The following is a 10,189-nucleotide window of genomic DNA, read 5'->3' as shown; positions in this document are numbered from 1 at the left end:
AGGTAGGGAAATCTTGTGCAATTATTGTATTGTGAAGCTTGTAGGATTGTAATGTCCTTCAAAAACAATGACAGATCCCTTAGTGATCTGGAGCAAGGATATTCACAACAAAAATTAGAATCCAACCTAAGGTTGGGAAATTCTAATGTACTAAGCATATGTCAATAAACATCAGTTCAATGGCCAGATCTGGTGTTCAATCAGTGTATGACCAGAAAGCTAAGAATGATGTTTACATTTTAAGTGATTGAAAAGATTTAAAGAATAATATTTCATAACATATCAAAATTATATGAAATTAAAATTGCGATATCCAAAATTAAATTTTTATTGGAACACAGCCACAATAATTTATTTACATATTGTCTATGGTTGTTTTCACACTACAACTTCAAAGCTGAATACTTAAACATCAGAGCAAGGTAGAAAGAGCTAGGTCCTGTTACTATAGAGTCACCACACAGACCTTGGGTGACTTAGACTATTACATTTTATTTTGGGTATTGTTATGTCAGCTAAGTAATCTGCATTATGACTTATACTGATTACAAGCAAATTTACACAACTAATTTGGTTAACTTTATATATAAACATGTTCAGAAGATATTGGTTTAAAGTTTGCAAAGTTCTTCTGGATGCAATTTAGCCAAAATTCAGCAAAAACAAATTAGTTGTCTCTATATCATTCTCATGAGCAGCTTTGTTCCAAAGATGATAACAATGATAAGTCATACAGAGAAGGACAGATTCCATATGTTTTCACTCTTATGTGGATCCTGAGAAACTTAACAGAAGACCACGGGGGAGGGGAAGGAAAAAAAATGGTTAGAGAGGGAGGGAGCCAAAACATAAGAGACTCCTAAAAACTGAGAACAAACTGAGGGTTTATGGGGGGAGGGGGGGTGGGTGATGGGTATTGAGGAGGGCACCCATTGGGATGAGCACTGGGTGTTTATGGAAACCAATTTGACAATAAATTTCATATTAAAAAATAAAATAAAATAAGGAAGCTAAAAAAACACAAAGATGATAACAATGACTAATGGTCTCAGATTCCTGATCAATTAATAATTTCCACTTTGTGTTGTTTTATATAAGACTAATATGCAAAATATTACATCAAAATTGTCATGAAGAAACCCAAATGAGTATGAAAATAATGGGAAAGTTACCAAAGTTATTTGCAACAATGACTCAAATAATCCCAAGCTTGCTTAAATTTATACTGGTTACTGCAAAGAAAGGCCCAAAGAGAATCACTAAAGCAGGTAGTAGGTATTAAGTAAATACATGATTGACCTGATTTCCCAGGGGAGTAATCCTATATGTAATAAATATAGGTGCTATGTAGTATGGGGTAGTGCCAGAGGGAAATGTTAGTTTACTATACTCACATAGCTAGCTGTGTGTGATTAATGGCTTAATCAGATGGACAGGGACAGAAAACCCATTTCCAATTCTTTATGCACCCTCTTTCCTTATCCCCTTTGGAAAGAGGCATAAGAAAATCAGTAAGCCAATAATCAGATAAATATCAAATAAAATTAAAACCAGAAAGAAATAATGCATCCATGTATTACTTAGATAAGTTTTAAAATAAAAGTGATCATTAAAAATAACTTCTGTTGTAGGGGAGTGACCTCAGCAAAATGGTAGAGTAGTATCTTAGACCATTTGGGCTTCTATAACAAAAATTTCATAGACTGGGTGGGTTAAACAACAAATATTTATTTTTCACAATTCTAAAGGCTAAATTCAAGGTCAGGGTGTCAGCAGACTCACTGTCTTGTGAGGGCTCACTTTCTTGTTCATAGCAAATTATGTTTACACTCTGTCTTCACATGGTGGAGGAGAGGAAATCCCTGAGGTCTCTTTATAAAGGCACTAATCCATTTATGAGGGCTCACCCCACCTTTATGACCTAATCACCTCCCAAAGGCCACACTTCCCAATACCATCATAGTGGGAATTAGGTTTCAACATATGAATTTTGAGGGACACTGCCTCTCCAAAGTTCATGTCCTTCTCTCATGCAAAATACACTTCTTTTATTTCAATAACCCCAGAAGTCTTAACTCATTCCAGTATTAACCTTAAAGCCTATGTCCAAGGTCTCATCTAAATATCATATTAATCATATATGGGTGAGTCGCAGGGTATAATTCATCTTCAGGCAAATTCCTCTCCAGCTGTGAAACTGTGAAACTAAACATGTTATGTGTTTACAAAATACAACGGTGGGACTGGCATAGGATAGACATCCCAATTACAAAAGAGAGAGATAGGAAAGAAGAAAGAAGTGACTGTTTCCAAGTAGTAGTCCAATGTCTGTCTAATGGGGAAAACCTCATTAGAATTTATTGTTCAAGAATAATTTGGGGCATCTGAGTGGCTCAGTCAGTTAAGTGTCTGACTTTGGCTCAGGTCATGATCTCATGGTTCGTGAGTTGGAGCCCCTCATTGGGTTCTGTACTGACAGCCCAGAGCCTACTTCAGATTCTGTCTCCCTCTCTCTCTGCTGCTCCCCCACTCATGCTCTGTCTCTCTCTGTCTCAAAGATAAACACCAGAAAGAAGGAAAGAAAGAAAGAAAGAAAGAAAGAAAGAAAGAAAGAAAGAAGCATCTTTGGCTGGATGCTTTGAATTCCAGACCCACTGGGGTGACAGTTTCACCCCCATGGCTTAGAGGAACTGCCATACAGTGGTTTTTTTCTGAGGTCCCATCACTGTGGATGTTCTCTGCTGGCCCTGCCCTCAAGGTGGCTCTCTGACCCAGCCACATGATTCTTCTGGGCTGAAGTCCGACATCCACAGCTCTCCTGGTTTGGTGTCCTGCACCTGAGAGTCTATCAGGCAGTCCCATCCTTTGAAACCTAGGAAGAGGTATCCATGCTCCCTGGGGTTCTGAACCTGGGACCTTATAAGAGTGGCAGCCCTGAAAATCTCTAAATAACCATTGGGATTATTCTTCCATTGTCATGAAGAAGAGCACCTGTATACTGTTGAGATGGATGATCCATACTAATTTCCTACTCTAACAAGTGGGTTGGCCACAACTTAAGTGCTGTCCATTTTTGCAATATGGTTAGACTGACAATTTTTAAAAATCTTAAACTGTTTCCTTTTTGCTTAACAATTCTGTCATTAAGTCATTTCTCTGTTCTTGTGGTTTACTATAAGTAGTAAGGCCAGAGTGTCCTTCAACAATATTCTTAGAGATAAGTTCAGCTAAATATCCAGTATCATCACTTGCAAATTATGCCTTCTACAAACACTATAATATGCACACAATTTAGCTAAATCCTTTGCCACTTTATAACATGGAAAGCCTTTCCTCCAGTATCTAAAAACCAAGTTCTTCACTTTTGTCTAATACCTCATCAGAATATCCTTTACTTTCCATATTTCATCTAACATTAAAAATTAGGTTTTGACATATAAATGGAGGGGGTACAAGGAGGCAGCTCTAAGCTCATATCTCCCCACAAAAATATTGAAACTGTCAGAAACAACTTTGTTAAAACACTGGAAAATAGTCAAATGTTTACAGTAACAAACTGAATGATGAATCAAGACAGATATAAATTCAAAATGGTAAGAAGATGTGGTGAATCCTTTTAACATTTATTCATTTATGAGAAACAGAGAGAGAGACAGAGAGAGAGAGAGAGTGGGGGAGGGGCAGAGGAAGAGGGAGACACAGAATCTGAAGCAGGTTCCAGGCTCTAAGCTGCGAGCACAGAGCCGGACTTGGGGCTCAAACTCATGGACCACGAGATCATGACCTGAACTGAAGTTGGATGCTTAACTGACTGAGCCACCCAGGCACCAGATTTGGTGAATGTTTACTGTTCCTTACTGCCTACCTCTCATCCTCACACAGTAGTAGTCTTGAAAAGGAAAACCAACACTCCCAGATTGAGATCATGATCTCTGGCTCCAGAAGGAGCAAAGGAGACCTTATGCGCAAATTAATATGTATGTCTGCTCTAACCTGTCTGGAAGCTATTTAAAAGATTGATACAGGGTGCTTGTATCTGTTATTCCTAACTTGTATCTCAGGCCTGCAAAGGAGTGGCCAAATCTCAAAAATAGTGCAAACTGAACTTACAAACCACAAATATCTGGGGAAAAAGTTATAATTGAAACATTCACTAGACCACATAAGGCCCATATACAAGAGCTGGAGAGAGTTTCTTTGGAAAAATAAGATATTTGAAAGCAACAGTATATATAGGGGAATTTCAAGTGTTATGTCCAAATCCAGAGCAAAAGATATGCTCAGAAAACACCTGAGAAGACCTTAAGCTTTCACAGCAGTCTGATTTCTACTTTAAAAGTAAGCCTAGTTAAGTGTTGAAGGAGTGCCCAAGTACAATGCCAGTCTACAGACAAGAATAAATGGTGTTATTTGTTTGATTTTTAGCTCCTGACATTTAAGAAAGTCTCCATTAATATACTAGCTCAATGCAAGCTAAAGAACAGAGACTGCACTGATGGCACACAACAAGGAATAGTCTTAACAAAAATAAAAATGTGACAAAGCCACTAAATAAAAGTACTAATACAAACTTCACCAAAAAGCAAACTCTAGGAAAGGTAGACAATCTGAATTAAAGATATATCATTTTATAATATTAAAATGCCCAGTTTTCAGTAAAAAATCACAAAGCATACAAAGAAACAGTAAAATGTGGCTCATTCATACATAGATGCATTGTTTTTTTCCTTTTGAGGAGGACTTTTAGGATATACTATCCTACTAACTTTCAAATATGCAATACAGTATCATTCATTACCATCACGATGCTGTACATTACATCTCTATGATGTATTTACTTTATAACTGGAAGTTTTCACCTTTTGACTCCTTCTTTCATTTTCCCCACCCCATACTTCCTACTTCTGGCAATCAGCAATGTCTTTTATATATATGAGCTATTTTTTTTCTTTAGATTCCTTGTATAAGTGAAACCATACATTATTTGTCTTTCTTCAACTTATTTCATATAGCACAATGTCCTCAAGTTCCAGTCATGTTTTTATAAATGGCAAGATTCCATTCTCTTTTTAAAAAATGCTTATTTAGTGTTGAAAGAGAGAGAGAGCATGAGTGGAGGAGGGGCAGAGAGAGAGGGAGGGGGAAGCAGAGAATCTGAAGCAGGTTCTGTGCTAAAAGCAAAGAGCCCAATGTGGGGCTTGAACCCATGAGACACAAGGTCATGACCTGAGCCGAAGTTGGACACTTAACTGACTGAACCACCCAGGCAAACAAACCTCTATTCTTTTTATGGCTGAAAAAAATTATATATATATATATATATATATATATATATATATATATATATCACATTATATATATATATCACATTATATATATATATCACATTATATATATATATCACATTATATATATATATCACATTATATATATATATCAATCACATTATATATATATCACATTTTCTTTATCAATGTACAATAAGGTGAAAACAATTCTCAAGCACAAATGCTAGTGGAAATATAAAGAAGTAAAGGAAATAGAGAATTTGTGAACAAAATGAGAATATCAAAATGTGATAATAGTATAAAAGGAATAAAATAGAAACTCTTGAGCTGGAAAGCAAAATAACTAAAAGAAAAAGGTTAGTAAAAATGTTTGGGAAAATATTTGAGCAAGAAGAAAAAATCAGTGGACTTGAAAATATAATGGCTGAAATTATTAAGTCTGAAGAACAGAAATAAAAAAATCAAGAAAATTTAACAGAGCCTGGAGGACCTGTGGATATCATCAAGAGGAAAAGGTATGCATTACAGGGGCCCAAAATGAAAAAGAAGAGAAAGGGGCAAAACAACATTTGGAGAAATAACAACTAAAATTATGCTAAATTTCACTAAAGATTTAAATCTATAAATCTTAGAGTTTATCAAATAGGATAAACTCAAATTGTCCCACACGGCGACATATTATACTCAAACTGTCAAAAGATAAAGACAAAGAAAATCTTAAAAGCAGCAAGAAGAGTAACTCTTCATGTAAAAGGTATCCTCAACAAGATTATCAGCCAATTTCTCAGTAAAAAGCCTAAATATGGGATGACATATTTAAAGTGCTGAAAGAAGAAAAATAGCTGCTAGCCAAGAATTCTATATCCAGCAGAACATCATAAATTAGGTAGATAAATAAAGATATTACCGATATTTTAAAAAAACCTCAGGAGATTATTATCATGTGTTTTCCCTATAAGAAATGCCATAAAGTGTCACTTAGGTTAAAATGAAAGGACACTATTGTGGGGAACCATGCCCACAGTTGCAGGCCACGTGGTGGGATGAGGGAGCAATGGGGCTGGAACCTGAGCTGCTGCTGCAGAAGGCCCGTTAGAACATGCAGGTGGCTCAGAGGCAGAGGTACAGTAGGAGCTGGGCCAGATGCTTACAGGGGTTGCAAGAGGCCAGAAACAGATCAAAGAAAGTGCATCACAGACAAGAGATGTCCCCAAACAGCATTTTAATGATTTCAAGGTAACCCTTGGAAGCTCCTGGATAAGTGATTGGTGACCCTTTTGCAAGAGGTGGACACCATTTAACAGGAGACCATTAAACCACTAGATGACTGCTAGAAGCTCAGAAGTTCATAAAGCATGCAGTTAACACTGAAGAAGACTTAGTTCAAGAAGGGGAGATCACCCTTCTAGGTGGTGTAGGAAAAGAGAATGAAAAACTATGAAACTTTACAAAAAGTCCTCACGCATTCAGTTGGTCAGCTTAACAGAAGTGCCTTTACTGGTTGATGTGTCTTGTTTATCGGCTCAGTTACATGACTCAATTCTGAACAAAGTGAAAGACCTCATTTTCAAGTACAGAACAGTAGCATCTTGCCCACCAGTACAGATAGAAAAACTAATAGAGAAATGTGGAAGCATCATTTTTCAGTGGTGTAAGGTCGATGATAACTTTGCCACTCAAATTACAGTCTTCAGTTCCACAAATACACTTCAAATCATTTTGAGGACATATCTGTAGACTCTGAAACTGAGCTCATAGTATTGCACATAGACCCCAACATTGATTATCAGTTCAGAATCTGTTCCTGAAGAGATGGCCAACAGGAGTGGAGTCCTTGGGGCATCCTCCAAATGGGTCACTCTACATTGGTGCCTCATGAGTGCACAGCTGGCTTTGAGGGGTACAGACTGAGGAATTGAAAAAATATAGCCCTCCAGAATGATTGTGAATCCTCAGATATCCTCTGCTCCAGTGCTCCAACTTATTTCTGTGGGCAGACATTGACATTCAGAGTTAAAACTGAGGATAACCAGACAAAGGAGACAGTATAGGAGTGTGTGCAGAAAAATAGAATGGATATGACCCTCTGCAGCATGATCAAGCAGTGTGCATTATACAAATGGTGCAGTTTTGTAAGTGGAAAATAAATGACTGATTAGTTGCTAGCAGTTATTGAAGTTGTGACTCTAGGATCCACCAATAATAATGGAGGAAGAAACATCAATCTTCCGGTACTTACTAGCTCAGATAGCATAGAATCGGTTTTTGATTGGTTGCATAATCAATCTTGTGGTTGTCTTTATTTTGGATGCTCATTTTTCTATCTTGGATGGAAATGTTGGTATTCTATGTTTGGGGATGATTGTCTTTGGTTTGAAGGGCTTTAAATATAGCTGTCCTCAGCTCAATTTTGGTTGAAATTGGTTAAATAATTTTGTTAGATTCAACTCTCAGTTAAAACATTGGAAATGGAAATTGTTTACTGGGTTTATTTTGGAAGATTTCAGAAATAAGAGATCTGACTATTGTGGACAAACTTGTAGTGTTGTCATTTTTTTTTTCTTTTAGCACAGTGTTAATTGAAACAAGCACCAAGATAAAAATCTAAGTGAATTTTCTTATGTAGATCCTGATAAACTTAACAGAAGACCATGGGGGAGGGGAAGGAAAAAAAAAGGTTAGAGAGGGAGGGAGCCAAAGTATAAGAGACTCTTAAAAGCTGAGAACAAACTGAGGGTTGATAGGAGGTGGGAGGGAGTGGGGGTGGGTGATGGGTATTGAGGAGGGCACCTGTTGCATGAGCACTGGGTGTTGTATGGAAACCAATTTGACAATAAATTTCATATTTAAAAAAATCTAAGTGGATTTTAAAAACAAATTTAATGTTTATTTTTTAGAAAGGTATAGAGTGTGCAAGCAGGGGAGGTGCAGAGAGAGAGGCACAGAATCTGAAGCAAGCTCCAGACTCAGAGCCCAATGTGGGGCCCGAAGCTATGAGCCTTGAGATCATGACCTGACCCAAAGTCAGATGCTTAACCGATGGGGCCACCCAGGCGCCCCCTAATTGGCTTTTAAAGTATGAGGATATATATACAGAGAACTCTATACCCTTCCACTGTACTTCTTTAAAAGTTGGTTATTAGAACAGAAAAGCTTAATGTAACATTATTTTATTAAATTTCTATCTTTTAAGGATCCAAGCCCATGTAAGACTTTAGGATAAAACAACAAGATAGACCAAAGAGAAGCCAGAGTTTGGTAATATACATTCACCTGTGTGCTCTCTACATGAGTGCTGAATATACTCTGTATTCAGGTAATTGTAAGCAGTATTGAATTTTACCTCATGTTCAGTAATATTTAAGCCCCAAAAGTGTAAGCATTTTTTAAAATTACTGAACAAATGTCTACAACAGGTATTTTCTTATTTCTTTCCTTGCAGTTTGATACATGATAGGCTAGAGGATTTTTACAGAGTATAACTACTTACTGACATAGTATACACAGCAGTAACCATTCACCTATTTGTAATATGCACACATACATATCCAGCCTCAGTGATGTCTACTCATAGGGTATGAGCTGCAGTCCAGTTTAATGTCAGTTTTATAAATTGTCTTTAAGTGGATCAAAAAAATATAGGGTAAATACTTAACCTATTTTGGCAGGGGAGGGACTTAAATTTGTTTAAAATATTTACTTGGAGGACTTACTTAGTATGTAAAAATGATTATCTTAACTTGTTATACCAGCCTACAGATTTTTTTAAATGTGAACTTTTTCTTCATTTTTAACAGTAGAAATGTGGAAAAGGAAGTTTGATATTTTTGTAAGATACTTATCTGGGGACTCAAATTCCCTGTTAGACAATTATGACCTTGTCCCCTTGCCTTTTTTTAAAAAAACACATTGGCCTTCATTTGTTTAGCGATTGTTTAGATGTTCTAGAGTATAGATGCCTCGTCCAGCTATCAGAAACAAGCAAACACACAAAAAACCTAGAAGTTAAATGTGAAAAAAAGTAGAATAGTAGGCATTAACTAAAAGATATATTAATATTTTTAAAAAGACAAATGAATTATAAATAAATTTCATGTATGTTATTGCACACACATCATATAAAGATGTGATTGTGGAAACCACAACATAAAAAAAATGGGTAAGATATGCTTTATAAGAGCAGAATCTTTATATGCTATTAAGTGGTATCAATGCAAACTAGATTGTTATGAATTTAAGGTATTAAATATAATCTCTATTGTGACCACAATGAAAATACATACAAATGATAAGGAGGGTGCATGTGTGGCTCAGTGGGTTGAGTGGCTGACTCTTGATTTTGGCTCAGGATGTGATCATGCGGTTCATGGGTTCAAGTCCTGCATCAGACTCCATGCTGATGGTGTGTAACTTGCATGGGATTCTCTCTCTCTCTCTCCCTCTCTCTGCCCCTTCTTTGCTCACAATATAAATAAATATTTAAATATATATATAAGAAAAAGAGAATGAGAAATAAATGAAAATGGCTCACTACAAAAAAAAAAGACAAAAGGAGGTAATAATGGTGGAGCTATCAGTTTGGTTGAAGTAAGTTCTTCCTTATCAGTAACTATTTCAAATACAATTGTATTAACTCTCTAATTAAAAAACAAAACCAGAGGTATGGAGAATGGATTTAAATTAAAGTGATACAACTGTGTTCTCTCTACAAAAAACTCACATCAGATCCTATGTAGTCACACCCTAGCAGATCCTAATCATGGGTGATGGTCTGGAGAGGCTGGAATAAATGACCCAGAGACATCAATTGAGACATAGGTTTATTGGGGGGACTTACCTATAGGAAGTCCAGGAGTGGGCAACTGGACAAAGCATCTGCTGCTGGGATCTACGTGCCACAA

At 36.5% G+C, this 10,189-nt stretch overlaps 1 pseudogene; it reads left to right on the top strand.

Moving 5' to 3' along the window:
* The first annotated feature begins 6,339 nt into the window (after positions 1-6,339).
* On the top strand, positions 6,340-7,675 carry LOC145713782 (cytokine receptor-like factor 3 pseudogene; annotated as a pseudogene).
* The last annotated feature ends 2,514 nt before the right edge of the window (positions 7,676-10,189 follow it).

This window comes from Panthera onca, chromosome X (assembly GCF_046562875.1).
Source record: "Panthera onca isolate mPanOnc1 chromosome X, mPanOnc1 haplotype 2, whole genome shotgun sequence".
NCBI classification, from domain to species: domain Eukaryota; kingdom Metazoa; phylum Chordata; class Mammalia; order Carnivora; family Felidae; genus Panthera; species Panthera onca.
The sequence above is the reverse complement of the archived record's forward strand: the minus strand, read 5'-3'. Positions and strand labels throughout refer to the sequence as shown.